At 41.6% G+C, this 20444-nt stretch overlaps 1 protein-coding gene across 1 annotated transcript in view; it reads left to right on the top strand.

Moving 5' to 3' along the window:
- LOC141919270 (V-set domain containing T-cell activation inhibitor 1-like) overlaps positions 1-20444 on the top strand; it is a 45388-nt gene that overhangs the window by 11526 nt on the left and 13418 nt on the right. Inside the window, exon 3 of the mRNA XM_074814482.1 lies at positions 827-975. The gene's annotated coding sequence lies outside the window, so the exon portion shown is untranslated. The remainder of the gene's footprint in view (positions 1-826; positions 976-20444) is intronic.

Below are 20444 nucleotides of genomic sequence, written 5' to 3'. Positions count from 1 at the left end.
GAAATTCCTAAAATAAAAGTGCATGGATGTATGTACTACATTCAAGAGACTGAAGTTTTGGTGGAACAGTCACCATTTCTTGACATTTTGGCTGTTAGAGAAACCACTCCAGGTGGGGAAGAACATTTTACCCTTTAAAAGAAAAAAAAAAATTAAAAAATAAAAAATAAAAAACCACCACACACACAACAATGCAGTCAACTCTTTAGTGGGCTTGTTAGCTTTTTCCCACCTTATCATTGTAGATGGCATCTACAGCTTCCTGCTAGCACATGACAGACACGGACCTGTTGGAGCAGGTCCAGAGCAGGACCATAAAAACAGTTAGTGCTGGAACACTGTTCCTCTGAATAAAGCCTGAGAGAGTTGGTGTTATTCAGCATAGAAAGAGAAGACTCCAAAGACACCTTATTGCACATTTTCAACACTTAAAGTGCACTTATAAGAAAAATGGAAGGAGACTTTTACCAGGCCTGTAGTAACAGGACAAGGGGCAATAGTTTTAAACTGAAAGGGGGTAGATTTAGTTTAGATGTAAGAAAGAAATTATTCACTATGAGGGTGGTGAAACACTGGAATAGGTTGCCCAGAGAAGCTGTGGCTGCCCCCTCCCTGGCAGTGTTCAAGGCCAGGTTGGACGGGGCTTTGAGCAATGTGGTCTAGCGGAAGGTGTCCCTACCCATGGCAGGAGGGTTGGGACTAGATGATCTTTAATGTCCCTTCCAACTCAAACTATTCTATGATTAGCACTAAAGAATATTGAAAAAGTTGAGCTAGTTGGTCTCTCACACTCCTAGTTACATTCCTTTTCTGAACTGTGTTACAGCCTTCCCTCCCACTCAGGATGAGGACCCTATAGAGCCAACTGCCCCTATGGAAGCTGAGCATTCCTAAACATACACAGAAGGTGGCAGTCCAGTCCAGGCGAGAGTACCCTGCAGGCACATGTCAATGGACAGAGATTTGCTTCAACAGGTGAGAGAAAGGAGGGGAGGAGAGGAAAAAATATCCTCTGAACAATGAGATACTTTTCTGCCACAGTCCATTAAGTATACACAGGCACACACACTGAATGTGAATATATACTCAGTGAAATATCTCACTGAACACTGACAATTTTCAGAGGCATGGGGGGGGATGTATATACACTGCAAATATACCTGCAGTCAGATTTTTCAAAGCATCCTGAGCCTCAGAGGCTTCCAGTCATTGATTTCAGTTCACATCTGCCCATATGTCTTAGAATGGCACCTCAACACCTTCAGGCACATCTTAACTGCACCACAAGGCATGATGTGGAGGTGTCTGTGCTAACAGGGTCTGGAGAAGTGTGCTGTCTCCATGTAGCGTGGCACTAGCATGAATTCCCTGTGTTGATGGGGAGTTACTAATTGCAGCTCCCCACCACACTTCCCAGTGCTCTACTGCTCCTGTCCTGGGACACAAGCTCAGATCAGCGTGGCAAAAGGCTGTGTGGGCACCTGCGACTGCTCAGCCCTGGCCCAGAACATCCATACCACCTATGGTGTATAGCAGAGGCATACCAGAACTCACATTGGCTTGGGTTTTTAATTGGGTTTATTGCTGGAGAGGTTGGTTTTGATGGTGGGGTTTTTGGTTTTGTCTTTTCTGTTTGGGTATTTTTCTCTTTATGCTTACCTTCCTGCTCACATGGAGTACTAAACTACAGCCACCTTCAGCATCACTAAAGGAAATCTCCATTTTATGGCTGTAACTAATTTGAGATTTGGTTGTTCTCTCAGCTGCCTTTGCCTCTACCGTCTCTGCATTTTCTTTTTTCTAAACTCCAATTTCAACCACCAGACTTTTCCATCAGTCCTTCCCTATGCTAATTGCTAAAGTCATCTGTGACAGAATAAAATAAATTGCTGGTGCTAGGACATCATCTTCAAGGAGGTGTCCAATAAGACTAAAGGAAGAAAGTGTGTATCCCTTAGTCATTATCTGTTTCAAGATGCCTGCTGAGTAAGGGAGGAGGGGTAAAGAAAGTTAAAAAAGAAAAATCACAAATTGGAGAAAATGTAATCTATTCTAGAAGGGCTAGAATATTTGTACAAGTCTTAAAATGCAGAGATTTCCATGTGCCGATCAGTCCCTAGGAATGCAGATTGCTCAAAACAACTGCCTCCCCAGCACAAATGGTTTAAGAACAATACATACACATAGCTAGCTCAAGGACTCCAAGCTAAACAATTTCCAGTCATGGAAGACTTGCTTTGAGTTTGTGCATGTAACTTCTTACAAGGGATGTGATTGCACTCTAACTTCACTTAAGATTTCCTAACAGCTCAGAGGCAACTGTCTTAAAGCTGTCTTTTTTTAATCCCTCATCTGTGGGTTACCACTTTTTGGTTTTGCTTTTAAAGCAACCACAGAAAAAAAAATTCCCTCATGCACAGCAGAAAAGCTCAATTCACTACAGCTTTTCTAGTTACAACATAACAGCACCTTTGGCAACAGATACTACAGTTCAACCACTACCTCAGAGCATCCATCTCCTTACAGGTATGTGTGGGAGGGAATGCCTTGAACCCATGTTTTCAGCCTTGTGCTTAAACTCCAACAAATGTTGCCCAAATATGATTTGCTTTACCACATCCTCTGGACCCTTTACTCCTAGTGTAAGTGGAGGTGGCTCAACTGTGCTCTTTCAGTGAGAGACTTGCTCTGTTAGCAGAGAGGACAATGTGCAAGCAAGACTTCAAGAATAGTAAAATGTCATTTTCACAGATCTACAAAGGTATCAAGACCTAACAGCAAAACCTACATGAATATAGCAATCTACCCCTGGAAAGCAGAATTATTCAACCCACCCAGGCATCCAGCCCACCTACTGAGCAGCAGGCATTAAGGCAGTGTAACAGTAAGAGCACTCAGTAGCATCCTGAGAGAGAATACCTGCAGTGGATGAAACCACAAGACTCACTGTCATTTCCAAGGATTCATTTCAAGTTTTTATTTTCAGTTACTGCAGTTTACCAAAGTTTCACTCCAAACTCACTTTTGTTCTATAAAAGAGTGCTGGTGACTGGTGTAATTTAGCTTCTGCTTGGTATAGTTGCAGAGTGTAACTTTAATGAAGAGTGGGGAAGATGGAGAAAACGGGCAAATTATTCATCCAGAGAACACCAGGGTTTTTTTAATTTTTAAAATTACTTCTACAACTTAGTTTTGTATCCAGGTTTCATCCTCTCATGCCTCCTTGTGTGTATATTATTGTGCAGTTTTCTGTATTATATTACTTCACTTACAATTTCCTTCAAGGATGCTGGAAAAACTAGGCACAATGAGATGAACGAAACTGCTATTTACTTGATTTTTTTTTTCCCTTCAGTTTATTCATAAAAGTTAGTTAGTCATAGAGTCCCAATGTATTTCTCAACTAAGTGCATTTGAAGTATAATCTCTTCACCTCTGGCTTCCCAGATGTCATTTCCTAACATCCAAGTTTCTCTGTGTTCTACATTGCCATGTGTTTAAGTTCTGAACCAGAAGGTTTCTGTAAAAGCAAACTTGCTTTCAGCTCCTTTCTCAGTAGTCTTGCCAGAGCAAGGTCAGCTCTCTAACTATGCTGACAGCTATGTGAGCTAAAGCCAAGCAGATCCTTGCCATCATTTCTGAAAAGAGGATTATTTTGACATCAGGAAAGGGAAGAACATCCAGAACTCTCTAAATTTCCCTTGCTGAGGCAGCCCAGCTTAAACTTGATTGTTCTTTTTAGAGTAGTCTTACAGGGTCGATAGAGAATTGCTGCATTTTCCTTCTGCATCCTTGCATGCATGCAGACTGACTATCGTGTACATCTGCAGACTCAACGTGTTCCAGCTACCCAGCTTTGGAGGAGCTGGCATTGTCTATTCCTTCCTCATTACTGCAAACAGTGCAAACAATGCTGAACTGCACCCAAAACACACTTATCTTGCAGTAACTGTATCTTACAGTTACCCTGAACTCTTACTTCCTGAAAGGTGACAATTTCCTCTTACCCAAATGCACTTTAGTGTCCATGGGACATATCTCTTAAATAGCTATGATGAAGGAACCTGCCCAATAGCCATGTTTCCCCACACACACACACCAGAAATACATATTTAGGACTTCCAAAGAAGAAAAAAAAAAAGATGCCCGGAAGAATTTGTGAAACCCAAGGTGAGAGGAGATGACAACAGGGAGTGTCACCACATTTCCAGCTCTACAGCATGTTCAGCAAGGGCCATTCCACAGTTAATTTACTCCCATGCACTCCTCAATCACCCATAGCAATGCTTCCAACTACTCACGCTGCAAGCTAAGATTTCCTTGCAGCTGGCAGAATTACAGCTAGTGAGCAGTGCTGCAGCCAGCTGCCCAGGGCAGTGCAATGTTTGGCACAGGCTAACCACACTCTAACTGCTGTCTACTCCGATTCCTGCACCACCACACACTGCTCATCTGTTAGCAAAGTGTGGCTTAAAAGCTGGCTCAGACATCTGCACATCCTGCAGCAACTATATTGGAGTTATATTTCCAAGAGATTTTTGAAAACAACATGTGACCATGTATGAATTTGAGGCACCTTTGTGTTAGGATCTATAGAGTAGAAGCTATTAGAGCTTCTACTGTCTCCTATAACAAAATTTATATTCTTTTACAGAGTGATTTTTTTTTTTTTTTTTGAGATGAGGAAGGAATCTTTCCTAGCAAGAAAGATTGCAACAACATGCAGTTGAGATGATGGGAATGAGAGCTCTCTGAGGTACCTGTGTTACACTGCATCTCATATTTTTCAAGTCCTCTACTGGGAGAGAGAGAGAGAACAAAGATTTTAAAATTTTGAGGCTAAAAGGTTTCCCTGGAAAGGTCTCCTCTGCAAGACAGGCTGAGAAATAGCTGTGCCAAGCTAGAGTCAGGGGTCAGCATTTCATCTGTGACTAAAACTCATGTAAGTTCCTGTAGTATAATACTCATTTTACTACCTCCCCTCCCATTTCTTTGCTCCTCACAGAGGCATGAAGTGGAAAAGAGTGTGTTCATTTGTACTAGAGCATTGACATCCAGCCAGTAAGTACACTCTGGGGAAACCTAACTCCATAAACTCTTCTTGGGCCCACAGTTACTGTGCATTAAGGCCAAAGAGAGCAGCAGCACATTGCTGAGCACAGACTCCTTTTATGGCACCGGGATGTGGCTGCAACTACAGTCTGGATGAAGCCTTAACACTCTCAAACCAAAAGCAAAATATCCAATTAAAGAGCTAGCAGGGTTATATGGCAGGTCTGCCTGGGGGATCTTTGAATTTCCTCATGGGGAACTTTTGTACACAAAGATTATTGTCCACACAATTAATTTCACCCTTTGAGTACCTCACTGTAGCTGCAAGTTTCATGCTGCTCATGGTATGAAGCCACTATATTAATTTACAGGTGTCTTCAGCTATGTAAGCATTATCCAGAAGTCCAGCATCTTGATTCAGATGCAAAGTGACATGCACAAGCAGATCTAAGTCAGTGCAACTCTCCTGGCTTGACATGATTGGCAGTGTATCCCTACTTCACACCAATTACAGATCTGTTCCATACCTCAGAAGAAGGAAGAGAAGGATAAGTTGATAGCCATGATTAAAATTCAGTTCTGTCATCTTGGTTCCTCTTTTCCCTTACTTTTCTTCTGTGTTGAGAGAGGCATAAAAAAGTTTCTATCCAGAAATAGTCCTTGTGTCAAGGGTCATCTCCAGGGAGTGTAAAAATGCTACTTCAGCTCCAAACCTCCTTGCATTTGTAGCCCATGGTACAGGAGATTTTGGGGTGGAGTAGCTAGAAGAAATAGGGCATAGCTGAGGTAAGACAAGTCATGGCTAAGACCACAATCAGCTCACTACCAGCAAGGTGTACATCAGAGATACCCTGTGACTTACTCTGTTTAGGCCAGGCCAAATATTTCCATCTCGAGTGGCTCCAGAGCTTGGGGGGCTGCAAAGCTAATCCTCAGACATTTTGCCTCCCCTGAACAACTGCTTAGAAATAGGTTTGCTTCAGTTCCTAAAACCTGTGTTCCACTGCAGAGATCCTCTAAGGACTTCACTGTCCTTCTCCAGCTGTCACTTCAACTTCATTTCTCAAATGACTATTTACAGCTTGAATGAAGGATTATGAAAGACCAACACGTAGCACTCTTAGTTCAGTCCTCTAAATAAACAGTCTTAGAAGTGCCAAGGTCATCTTTGAGGTCCTCAAAATCTGAGACACTGTAAGATACATAAATAATTAGGCTCTTCAAATCCCATCTGGTAGCAGGACAGAGATGTAAAGGCTTTGGAATGCAGGCATGAGATCAGCATCTAGATATTTCCATGAGTGTTCAGAGGAAGCACTTCAAAACTAGGCCATTTAAAGTTTACATAGTTTGAATGCTTTCTACCTATAATTTCTATCCCTTGTGTTCAAGCCATAAGCTTCTCCTTTGTTTAACAGTTATCAGTTAATGCGCAGTATCAATCACACCTAATAATTGCTAGTTAACGCTCCACAAACATGTTAGCAAGGGGAGGAAAAAAAAAAAAGAGCTTGGTCCACTGCACAGTCTCAAAAAGAACAGACATGTGTGCCTACAAAAAGGGCAGCTGTAACGTTTAATGCCGTTTAATATTGCTCTAAAGATCCAGACAAAATATTTTGTTTGCCTGCATGACAATGAGTCCTCAAGATGTTTGGCAGCTGCCAGTATACTAAGTACAATGCCATATCGAATCAATTAGCACATTGTACTTTCCTATCTGAGGAATCACATCCCTTTTCCTGCGAGAGTTAGGCTCTGCAATCTACTGCATACAAGGCCTATTAAACACTCTTGTCCTCACTTCTCCCCCTGAAATTACAAGATGCAATTTGGGTAAGCAGTAGTAATCCCCACATTCCCATCAAAGACCAATCAATTTGTGTTCTCACTGAATGCATCAGCTCTTTTTAATAGTAAGCAAATAGAAATGGGAGAAGGAATCCTGCCCTTTCAAATCAAAGTTTCTGTATAGTTTTGACTCCAAGCTTAGTAATTTCTGAGGCCCAAAGTCTTGTCATATGTTACCACAAACACTTAGAACTTGGGCTTTGTCCACCTCCAAAAGATGGGTTTTCATGACATATTAGTAGCAAGAGAGGATGTGGATTCAGGCAGCCCAGCTGCAGAAAACCAGGGTGGCTCAGGGAGCATATCTCTTCCCAACAGCAGTAGGAAGACTCTCTCAGTTGCTACATCTGTCAAGACTAAAAGCAAGTGGCATATTAGAGTGACAAAATTCCTCCTGGTTACAGCTTTGTTAGACATCTCATTATAAGAGTCTACTTCCCTAGAATCTGATGGCAAAGCAGAAAAATGAATCATTTACTCTAGCAGTAACAGCTGCGCATTGAATAATACTATGTTTTAGGAGGGCTTGAGTGTATTGCAAAAACACTCTTAAGTATTTTGAAACATGCAAGACTGGACAACACTTCAATCCTAACAAAATATCCACAGCATACTACAAGGTGTCAGAGAACCTAGCCAGGTATGGTCCTGTCTCTATATTCTGCACATGGATAAATACTACTTTAAAGTATTTGGCCTATGATTTTAAATGGATCTTCTGCAAGAACAGAATAAAGGAAAGTAGTCTTTTTTAAAAAAAAGTGTATCAGGAATTTTTAGAGAAACCCAAAGACAAAAAATCTCTCTCACATATACAGAAACACTTACAATCCCTTCAGCTGGTATTTTATATATCTTGATCTCACTTACAAAAAGCAGGATTATTCACTGGTGTTTACACTTGTCAGGATGTGTATATGATAGAAAGCTAAAATCTGGTCTCTGATTTAGTTAAATATGCACCTTAAGAGATCACTAAAGCAGAGACTATCAGAAGAGCTTAAGAGTAAACAGTTTTTAAGAATTATCACAACTAAGATGCCCAATATTTATGTCATGGCTGTAGGATACATGGACAGAGAAACATTTGAGAAATCTGGCCCTACAACTGCATAGTCATAATCATCTGCTCAGTTATGGGTGGCCTCCCAAATTACATTGGTTCTCTGACATTCTTTGAGAAGATACCCAAGGATACAAAATTGTGAGTTGATATTATCAGAGACTTCCACTCACGCACATCTTGATTTTTGATATTGCTGGAACAATACAGCACATCTTTGTGCCCTTTATACTCCAAGGCACATCATCTGCCCAACTAACTGTTTGCTGCTGTACGACACACGTATTTAATAGCATTTCCAAAATCAGTGGCACCGACCTAATTACTGTAATACTCCAACCCATATATTCCTGGATTTCCAAAGAACAGTTATTATCTAGGTGATGCAAAGCTTCATCACTTGTGCACAACTCCAGCCAAGAGCTTGAAAGGTGCCAAAACAGATATGCCACTGGCACCTGCTACTCTGCAGAAGAGCTCGTATCTTTGCTATGACACTGTATAAACAGAACTAGCTCCTTCAGCTACCCAGAGCGACTAGATCACAACCAGTGGAGCTGCAGCCTGTGCAGCCCTTGCAGAAGCACCTACTGGGCCTGGATCATCCTAGGGAAAAAAACCCTGGTGTGAGATGCCATCAGAAAGTATTTCACAGGTCTTAGTCAATGAAAGGGAAAAATCAGGCATTCAAGGGAAATAAGTGTGTGTGTGGTGGGAGTAGGGAGATGTCACACAAAAGGTGCTTCAGCTAGAACACTGTAAAGACTTAACAACACTAGTGAAGCAAAATATTGCTGTTTTGGAAAGGAAAGGGCTTAGTCACCCCTGCCACTACAGAGTGAAGGGGAGGAGGAAAGGATGGGAAGGGGTAAACTAAGATTGCAGAGAAGCCATCTCCATCTTCTACGACCCTCTCCCCAAACAGCAGCTGCCAATCCTTCCACCTTGGTGGCTGCTGCTTCCTCAGACTCTAGCTGCTCCTTGCAGACCAGTACCCTAAGGCAGCTGCCTCCTCGGCCTGAAGGAGACTGCTATTTGCAGAACCAGGGGCTCAGTGAGAGTGCCATCATGCAGGACTAAGTCCCTACAAAACTTCAGATGATTTTGCTTTTGATCAGTTCATTGATCGTAAAGATGTTTGACTGTACCTATCATTCCTGAGGCTGAAAACCTAATCCATTCACAAATCTTACCTCTTCAATGGGGAAAGGTGAGACCTAGAGATCAAACTGTAGGTCAGTGCAATGCACTGCTGAATTTCCAAGCCTTATTTGGGATGTGCATTTCACACCTTCAACTTCCTGTTTAGTTCTAGTTGAAAATATACTGTAAAACTAAGTTTACCTAAACTTTCACAGGGGGTTTCCTATATTGAAAGTGTAGAACCACAGAGAGGTCAGGCTGATCTTTCACAGTATGAAAGCTTGTGGTTTTGCACAAGCTGCTCCTCTTTCTTTTTAAGTCATTACTTACCAACAAGCTTGAAACAGCATAAACATATAAAAGTTCCATTCAGCATTGCTGACACCAAGAACTGTTGGTTGTGGACTGTTGATTACAGAAAAGAGATGACAACAGCTACCCATGCACTGCTATCCTAGCATAGGTGTAGCCCGTCTACCTAGCTGTCAAGTTACCTTTATAGAAGAGTTGTACAAAGTTGATCCAGCGGACTCATTGCTATGGTACTTTGGGCCCAGGGCCATATCTAAAGTGACTTCCACCACAACCCTCAAGATGATCCTATTGTCAGCTACCAAGTGACCATCAGATGCTATTACAACACCAGACATCTCTGTAGCATTCATAACTTTGACACCATCTGGTTGCTTTCAGATATTAATTCTCCAGCTTACTTTCGGCTATGTCTTACTTCAAATGACAAGTGTTACGTTCTGTGGTATTAAACGTAGTAACTGGTGAAAGTGTTACATGGCTACAACTGAAGTAAGCTCCCTTTGAGGAAATGAAACAATCACTGAACTATATCACCTTAGAAAAGCAAACTAAAGACCACTTGGAAACCAGCAACTTTTAGGACTTATATCACCCACATAGTTCTTGAGAGCTATAAGTAATTTGCATATTGGGTTGTCATCTTTATTTAAGTTCAAAGACTGGCTTATATTTTCTGTTATCTCACAATCCAGAAAGATCAGTATCAGCCAATTGCATGAAGATGCAATTAACAGTTCACAACATGGTTTCTTAAGCAAAGTAAGGCTTGTGAGATCAAGCAAAGCACCTGCCTAATTCCTCCCTCTTCTCCTCAACATCTCTTGTAGCCCTTTCACAAGTCTTTCAAAAATAAGCAGAAAAAAACCCCAAAAAACCACAAACAAAAAAACCCAAACACACCCAGAGGAGATACTGTTAGCACTGTTCTCAAGGCAAGAGAAAAGACAAAACCAAGACAGCTCTGTAAAGTCAGCTTTTGTAAGAGTCCAGATAATTTGTGTTAGAGAGCAAAACCATTAACAGCAGGAGACATCAGAGAAGCTATGCCAGAATTCATTTACCTGATCCACTTTTGGGCAGTTTTCTTCCAGCAGTTATGGAACAACAGTTTGTCCTCCCTCAACACAGCCATTCTACTAGGGAATAAAACATCCAATACAAAGCATTTCCAACTTGACTGCTGTTAACTCTGTTCTTCAAGCATCCTTTTTAATATCACTTGTTTTGCTGTTGTAGTAACACCAGCTAGACTTCCTAGTTGCTCTGTCCTAGTTACTTCTTTCCTTGCGTTTAAGACAAACATGAGAGTTACACTCTGCAGCTCTTGCCCAAATAAGAAGTGCCCCACTAGATCAAACAAGTCTAACCTAGTTCTTCATCTCCAGCAATAACAACAGGAAACACTATTGAGGGACATAACGGGTGTCTCAGATACTTTCCAGGCTTACATTGTGCTTTTATTCCCCCAGCATCCACAATTCACGTAGTCCTGCACAAAGCAAAGTTACTGCCTACATGAGCTAATTCGGAGCAAAGCCAGAGCAGGGACACAAACATTGCCCAAGTCACAGTAGCAATTAGTATTTGCTAACTTTAAGGATCAGAGGTGTGAGGGGTACATAAGTTAAATGTACCTGCTTTTCAGAATCACCTCCTATAGCTCCACCTCATGCCTTTCCTAGCATTGGGTTGCCACTGCAGACTAGCCCAGGTCATCCTTAGCTACATCTCTCATGGTCCTGGAGTTATTTGTTCGGTTGCATTGCCTCAACTCCATCACCACATTGCATGGCTAAATCACCCCACCATCTCTGGCACTACAGTCACCTCTGTGCTACAGGGGAGAAGACAAACCATGTGGTCTAGCCCAACAGTTGAGAAGTGGTTTCTCCAGATTTTCCTAGCTTGGGACAGTGGTTTCTGCTGGCTTTTGCCTCTAACAGCTCCAAACCTGTCTGGGGCAACATTACTGCCCCAAAGCACATCAGAAGTTGCTTCAAAACAAAAACTGGATCCAGAGTTTAGGTCCAAAAACTTAAGCTTGTTTTCTCACTACCTCAGCTGCAATAGAGCTGTTAGAGTCACTGTTGAGAAGTATATGAATTTAACTCATTATCAGTTCAAAACATGTTAATGCACAAGCCAGGAACCAGACTGCTATGAAGCAGAGTATTAAAGGAGAAAAAAAGGAGGAAAAAAATAGATCAGTTGTGCCCTGTGAAGATGAGGGCTTGCAAGACTGCCAGTGCTAATTTGCAACAGGAAAATGAAGTTGCAAAAAGACATTGGAGTAAGAAATGTGACAGACAAAAGAAATTGGGGCTTCCATCTTACACTGTTCCTCTGCTTACTTCCAGGGGAAGAGACCCTTCTACTGCAAAGTAGTTCACTGGGGGAAAGGGGAAAGAAGGAATGGGAGGAGGTGGGTTTGGATTTTTTTTAAAAAAAGCATACCACAGAGCAAGCTGAGTCATCTTCCAATTCTGGAAGAGCAGCACTTCAGCCAAGTACAGCCCTCATCTAAAAATCATTCACAAGAAACACTGCTGAAGCCCTACAGTTTCCAACAAGAAAGTCAAGACACTGAACCACCACAGAAAAAGGGAAACAAACACACACACACCTCCCCCTACCAATACACAGGCACAGCGAATGATAATGAAACAACTTGCAGGAGGTTCCCCACATATACCTAAAGGAGAGAGCAAGCAACATACAAAAATTAATCATACACCCACATAGCCATAGGAAGAATAAGGTACTGTTGTCAGAAAAGGGTAACGGGGAGGATGCCACCTTTTCCTGTGCCACAGTTCAGAATAGAAACACATCTATAGGAAGCAAACACAAGTGGTCTTTCAGAGTGCTTTGAAAGAAAGGAGTTACTTATTTTTTTTTCTTCCAAACCCCAAGCTTGCTACTCTGAAAAGAAGATAGCACCTCCCTGTATGGTCATGATTACAGATGGGGGTAAAAAAAAAATGGAATAGTATTGCACTGATAACAGAAAAAGCACTTCTGCTAGTGGGACAAGAATGAGACAAGATCTAATTGTGCTTACAATGCTTGAGAGATGGGTGCTTCAGATTATAAAATTATTTGTCTGAACTACACCAGAACCAAGCATTAACAACAAAATCTGAAAGCTTTAAGAAGATTGAGAAGCATTCCAGAGTAGAGGGCCTGCAGGAAACTCTTATGATCCCCACTCTTTTTCTCCTACTTAAACAAATCGATTGTTCAAGATATGTCCTTCAGACAATAAATACATCTACCAAGCTATCAAGCCAATAGTCTACAGTCCCTCAACAACTCTATGTTGTGTATTGTATGTACATCCCATTAACTCTGTGTATGACTGTTCTCCACTTAAAACAATTATTTACATCTTAGCATCAAGTGCTTACAGGCATTTTTAGGGGCCCCCATTTAGGATCTTATTTGTGTCCATCTCTGATGGACATTAACATTCTCATGGTTGTAACAGCCATATAACTAGAAACTTTCTGCTCTGATACTAGAGCAGCTAGGTTTAAAAGACTGCATAGGCTTCAGCTTTGTAAATATTTTCAAAAAGCAGGGGCTGTGAACTTAATTCCATTGGGAGGAGGGGGTGAGTTTAAGCCTGCAATATTTGGCAACTGTCAGCCTTATTTTTGTCACTGGTTTAAGAGTCCTTGAACCACTTGGACTTAATCCTTTTACTAGTCCAGAGTATTCCATGAGTATTTTGTGCTCTTCACTGGGTAAAACTATGGAGAAGGCCAACACCGGCTTCTGGAGAAGGGAATAGCTCTTCCTTTTCTTAGTTATTTACATTCACTGCACTTACCTGTTTTTCCTCACTTAAGAAAAGGTGCCACCAGATCACGCAGAAATAGAGATACTTTGTTAGGACACAGGTGGTACTGGTTACGTGCTGTGAATTACTCTCAGGGAAACTTGTTCTTTAAACAGTTCCTCCCTCCTCAAAAAGTTCTCATGAACTGCAGCTGCAGGTCTTTTTGCAACAATTAAAGGAAAACAAACCACAAATAAAACCCAGACACTTCACTTTTGCTTTAACACAGCAATGCTCCTAGAGAGACCAGCTCCTTTCGGTTCAATAGCTCTGACATCAGTGAGTTAATTAATACCATTGACTGGCCCCAGGATTTGTTCCAGGACTATAAAGACTTTATAATGAAGAGTTACTTATAAGCATGTTCAGACAACTGCATTTTGTAGCTTAGTAGAAAAGCCCAGAATGTGATTCAAGTGGTTCCTCTCACTCAGAGGAGTCGTTGCCATGGAGTTTGCCATCTAGGTGTACAAACCCTCCACAAGGTGCCCAGCATGGCACTCAGTCAATTCAGTCATAAGTTAACATCATTCCCTGGGGAAGAGCCAAGACAAGTTACTCCAACTTTAGTTAAGCTCAGTTTCTTTTTCTCCTTCCACCCTGGCATCCTGAGCTTCCATTTTCAGACCTGCCATTCCCAGTGTTCTCATGTCCAATGCAGAAACTACAACAGTGTTGGCTACTAATTAGCCTCATTCACATGTGAAGCTCACCACTTTGTTGATGAATACTTAACACTTTCCTAGAGGACAATAATAAATATTTTCTGAACTTCACCCTTCGTCCAACTTTCTTCCTTTTCTCATCAGTCAGGAAATACAGATCCAGCTGATTGTAGGGTTACAAGTTAGGGAGGAGAGGTATTGTCTGGTAACAGGCCTGATAGAGAAAAAGTAAACTGACTATTGTGTCTTAGTGAAATTGTGCATATGTATCACTAAACATCACCTTGTCTTGAAGACAGGTGGTTTCTACAATATGCAAATTAAAAATAGCTAAGAGGAGAGAGGAATCACAATCTAGAAAAGCAACTGGTAGTTCCTGAGCCTGTTGCTGGCAACAGTTGCCAGCAAAAATAAGTATCTGCAGGCCAGGATTTTCCCTACTCTCACAGTACTGAAAAGGAATTTTGGAGAATGGAAATTCTCCAGCACTAGTGTGTTATATTTCCTCCTAGACAAGACGTTGAACAAAAGTAATAAAGAAATTTTATTGACTATCCCATCAGCTCAAAGCAGTCTCTTGAGCCTGAAATAGTTTCCCTTCTGCTTCCTAGGAAAGTCCCCCAGAATTTCCCTTTCTCCCTTTCCCTTGTGACCAGCCTTTATCCGTTATATGAATTTGAAAGTTCAAAGGGAGGGAGTTTTCCTCTTTCCTTCTTTGGACTGATGACATTTACCAAGGGGGTTTTATAATCCTGGCTCGGTGTGAAAGATAACTGCTGACTGAAGAGGAAAAGCACACTTATAAAATGCATAATATATTGATCAAGACACAGCTAAAGCCATCACCCACAAAAATTTATAATATTATTACACTAAATGCTGACAGTTTGTCAGTTTTTTAAAAAAAAATGTTTTTTTGCATTGGAGCTTTACAATATAAATAGCTCAATACTGTTCTTACTCTGTGTTCAGTAACTCAACTGTTGTTGAGTTACATCCTCAAGTTTTATGGCCCTTCAGCTGCACTCTGTCAAGACACTGTACAGATAGGATGGAGAACAAAGATAAAAGGATTCACATTTATGAGCTTTTAGAGACTTATCAGCTGTAAGCAGTGGAAGAAATCAAAGAGTGCTGTGATAACCTAGTGCTAGGCAGAGAGCCAAGATCAGACCACATGCCAGCTTCAGCATTTGCAGGACAGCAGGCCCAGCTTGAGACACAGGGAGAACATGCTGTCTCTTAAATCACGAGGAGCCCTGCTGAACCTGAGGGCTGGTGGCTGGCTGGACCTGGGAAGCACAAGGCAGCTGCTGCCTCTCCTGCGATTCCCATCCTTCTGTAGCAGGAGGCAGCACCCCATGTCACCCATCTCTTCACCAACCACTAGCCCTGCTCTGTCCTTCCCACAACTTCTGGCAGCAATACCCTCTTTACCCTGCTTTTCCAAGAAGCCTGAACCATCTCTGTACATCTGTAGCTGTGCATATACCAAGGAGTCCTTGTCCCACTGCAGGGGCTTAGTAACAAAGGAAGAGTTCAAATAATCATGAGATTTCCAAAGTAGATGCAAGCTGAAGAGCTTAGCCCAATGAACAATGGAGCTGCAAACTCTTTGCAGAAATGTAATCTAGGTGGAGACATTTCAGTGTAGGGATGTTTCTACAAGTAACAGATTAACAGCAGCATTAGACAACCCAATCCTTCAATGAGAAAGAATTATTTCACATAGGGAATATCTAATCCAGATAGCACAAAACCCTTTAAAACAAATCATAACTACAGTGGGAGAGAAAGGCCATGAGACAGACATAGAAGAGCAAGGAGAAATACCTATCAACCATACCCATAACTTGCAAGAACTTCCTATGCATTTCAATCCATTTTAGTTCTTGTTGCCTGTATCTGGTTTATGAGGAACTCTATACAGGGATTCATATCACTTGACATACTTGCTAAAGAAAATAAAATAAATAAGTGTTTAGGTACTTGAGAGGGCCAGAGGAAGGGCAGTGAGATAACTATGTCACCTATCTTCTCTTCTACCCCAATACAGCCTACAAAAGTTTCTCCTCAGCTTATGGCCAGCAAGAACCTCACACACACTCACAGGCAGTAAGAGGGATAACTAAGCTTTTTAGAGGTTATGGCAATAAGCAGGCACCCACTGAGGGCCACTTTCACAGAAGTTGAGCACTCTACTCTAAAGTGATAATAGTAACGCAAACTGGATCATCCCTTTCTTCAAAATCAGTTCTCATTTTCACAACTAGCTTCAGATTATCCACTTCAGAAATATTAGTATTGGTCAGTGTTATATTAATCCAAAAAACATTTTTACTGACTTGAGTTAACTTAATAGTGTCTCCACCACTCTTCACATAAGTGAATCTAAGCATCAGCTTAGCTGTTTGGTTGTTGAATAGAATGCTCCAGAATCAGGTAACACCACTGATTTAAGGGTCAGTTTGAACAGATGCCAGAGGCAAAAACCCACAGCGAAGAATGAAAGTTTAAAACGTCCTTATTTCCACTTTAACATTTTACTCTACAATACCTCTATCTTCAGAGGTTAAACAGTAAAGCAAAACATCATCCAGAGTACTAGAAGCAGATATTCAGACAGGAACTGCCTCTAAAGTCAGAAAAAAAATATACACAATATTGTTTCAGCTGAATGAACCCTTGCCTCTTTCTACATTGTCACTTGTGAGCTGCTTCTTTAAGGCTACAGGTTTCTAAGAGACAAAACAAACAACCCCACACACCTATGTCATTTTCATGTAACTGAAATATCTTGAAAGACCAGCTTTTTATTCTTGAGAACAATTTATTCATCCAAGGACAAAAAACATTTTGTTGGAACTGGCAGATAAAGAGCAGTGGAAACTCTCAGAAGAGCAAAAAGGAATTGAGAAAAAGAGGAACTTTGCAGGGAGTTGTCAGAAAGACATTACAAAAAGGAACAGTGACTTTTTGGTTTCTCTTCAGAAGTTTCATAAAAGGACATGAGACCACCGCACACCACTAGTCACAGGGAATAAGTCTCACTCAGTAAGCACAAGGCTGGGCAAAGGGTGGAATACACCACATGCTGCTTAGGCTGTTCTTCCTGAGCTTTCACCCAGACAGCATCAAATCTGCAGCACTCAAACCCAGGAGGACTTATGACATGCAAGACAGGGATAGGTGAGGCTGGGAACAGTTGCTAGGGATTTAGAGGGCAGAATTGCTCCCCAAGTCAAGAGTCTTTCCAACAGAAAGAAAGCAAATGAAAACCTAACTGCTAAATCTAGCAAAAATGTTATGTTACATAGAGGATAAAGCATGTTTTAAGAGAATGGGATGAGAGCCCACTACTGCAAATTACAGTCAGTTTCCATGCCAAACTGCCCAACGCAAATCCCACCAGCAGCAGTGACACAATGTCCCTCTGGGATCTGCATACAGACATTTTTCTAGTCTCTGGATTGACCTTCACCCAAGAGAATCAAGCAGATGACAGATATGAAATTCCTCAAAAATGACAGGTGGAAATATGGATGGCATGGATCATGACTGCCTGAGAATTCAATCAGACCAAACATAACATAAAACCATTAAATACCTACAAGACTGTAGCATTTGATCAGCACTGAATTCTGCTCACTTGCATATCGGGAACATTCTTCCTTCCTTCTGAAACTTGAAATGAAACATACCACATTTAGCATCAGTCCTGAGCCACCCAAACCCTTCCCATTTTGCAAAGCCAGTGACTTCAGTTTAGTCTGAGAGCTATTTAGAAAGGTTATTCTGAAATCAAGAATACAGTCCAACTTCCCAAGTATTTCAGTTAATCAAGCATGTTAGCTCATACACACCCCCTTTTTGGCCAGACACATCCAGAGCTTTGTTGTTTTTCTCCAGACCTTCAGGAAGATGTTTGTGTGTTTGAATCCTGGAAACTCTGATCAGATATACACTGTAATTTCCATTTCTCCCACATGTGTGGATAAATTCCTTCTTACCAAAACTATTTATTCAAAGCCAGGAGAAGGTGTGTAAGTTCCTGCTGCAGTACTCTGTATGAGGTACAGCTTTCCACTGGGAGCAAGTCATGCACCATCACCCATTTATTCTTTATCCCTGAAAAGGAGTAACTTTTCAGATTAAATATGCATTTGGTAACAATCCTTCAGTCCCCAGAGCCTGACTGTGACCCATGATAAGCCTTAAATAGGCAGTGGGAAGTTCCAGCAGCATAGGGAAACATAAGGAAGCCCAAAGCCAGCACTCCACCCACCTCCACAGCGTAGGTGGTATGACTGGAGCACAGGCAGAGAAGAGAGGTAGCATGGACAGAGTACACAACACCCGAGTGCAAAGCAGATAAGGACAAGTTCAGAGAGTTTTAAACAGCTATAAACTGCTAAAACACACACACGCAAAAACCAGACCAGCCACCCTCACAAATGCATGAAGTTTGCTACAGCGCACCCGAAGATAAGGATCCCAATCCAAGACTCAGTTGCCACCACAGCACATTTTGCAGCCTGAAGCTCCAGACAGCCCCTCGGGAGGCAAAGGGCACTTCTTTCCACTGCCTTGAGCTGACAGGGTGAATCACACAGTGGTTAGCTACAGAAACACTACCTGTCACTGCTCACAAATCCCCAGAAAATTGCTTTCAAATTAGCGTAATTTATTTCAAATTCTAAAATGCTAAATGAGAAAGCCACTGTCATTTCTAGACACATTCCACCACGTCCCTCACTGAGATCTCTTAAATATCTTTCCCTGAACTAATTATAGGACAGGTTTCTAAATGATGCCTCATGTTGTTTACAGATTGCTTTCAGATAATATCAGAAGTAATCACCCAGTTTCGGTACAGGTTGTTGCATCATAAGAACTTTCTCTCAGAAGTCAGACCGTAATTTCCACTTGCAAGCTCACTCATTAGCTTTCTACTACCTGTTAGCTTTTACCTAAAGGTAAAAGGACTGCATGGTTACATGAGTAGACAGCATTTTAAAAAAAATGACAGAAAATTGCCTTGATATGGATAAGGAATAGTAAGGCAAGACTTCTCTGCTCAGGGTGCTCTCAGAATTTCATGAAGATACAGAGAAAGGTCCTCCATTCTCCAACAGTCAGCTTGCATAAATCTGTTCTCAAAAGTCAAAGGCATACAGGGGCGGGGAGGAAGAACTTGAAATTATTGGTGACTAAGCTACAAAGCTTTGCCAGGTGCATAACAAGCAGTTTCCTTCTTGGCAGTGACCTTCATTCATCTGCTAGGTGATTCTGGCTAATCCTTTTAGAATTACTGGTGTCTTCTCCAGCTGGTGCCTGTTCCAACTTGTATCACCATTCATTCAGTGCCCAGTTGGATTACTTATGTTACTTAGCCAGTACTGGAGGTTGGCAAATGAAGTGGAAGAGCTGGCAAGCAAATCAATCTCTTCAATATAATATCCAAATTATCATATCCACTTAGCTCACAATGACTTTTAAATGAGTGTCACACTTGGTCACTGCTCAGAGGTACCTCCTCTGTGTCAAAAGGGTTCCAGCTCAGCATCTCCCTCTCTGCCCTGGCCAGCACCCTACTTCAGCCCATCGTCCCATAACAGCCTCTCACAATCCTCCTCTAGATTTTCAATTCCCAGGTCCTTTCTGTTCTAGACCCCAAACTGATTCTTCTTTGCAGTGAAAGTATACAGGTGCACCGTGGCTACAAGTCACTGATCACTGAAACCAGCTGTTTTTTCTGGTACCATAACCTGGCTGTTCTGTCACCAGAACTACTGCCCCCTGTATGATCACAGGTGGGTCACGCTCCAGCTGTGTCATTCCTGATGATCAAACAGCTTCCCACAGAATTCAGAGCAAGGTTTATGGCAATAGAACAAAAACCAACACAAAACAATAACAAAAGAAAATCTGCACACAACATGGGCCCCTGGCTCATCAATAGTATCTCTACTCACAGCATTTTCCCCTCCTGCTGCCCCAGATGTCCTGATCAGAAGAGCTGTTCACAGGGGAATGTCCTTAACATACCACAGCAACACTACTTCCAGGGTTAACAGAGCACTTATGGAAAATACCATTTTCTTATTTTAAATATGTTTAGTGCTCCAAGAGCATAAGTCCTTCAACAATAGCATTTAGACCCTTTCTCACCCACATCCCTCCTGCATTAGAAAGAGACAACTTGAATTAATTTACTTCAGGACACAAAAGTCCTTCTATTCTACAGGCACTGGGAACATTCAGTTACTTGCCTACTTGATTAATTTAATTTTATTGCAGGCTGAGCTAACATGTTCAGTAAATGGCCTCACACACGCAACACAAAAGTTGGATGACAGAGATGTTGCCAAGAAGTTCAGAGTTTTGCAATTTAATCATATGCTTTAATTATGTCACATGCCTTAGTTATTTCAGGTAGGTTAGTGCGTTAAGAAAGCTATTAGTACCTTAATTCTTCAGGAAGTCATTCTTCATTGCAAAACCTTACTCAGTT

Source organism: Strix aluco, chromosome 2 (genome assembly GCF_031877795.1).
Source record: "Strix aluco isolate bStrAlu1 chromosome 2, bStrAlu1.hap1, whole genome shotgun sequence".
Lineage (NCBI taxonomy): Eukaryota > Metazoa > Chordata > Aves > Strigiformes > Strigidae > Strix > Strix aluco.
The sequence above is the reverse complement of the archived record's forward strand: the minus strand, read 5'-3'. Positions and strand labels throughout refer to the sequence as shown.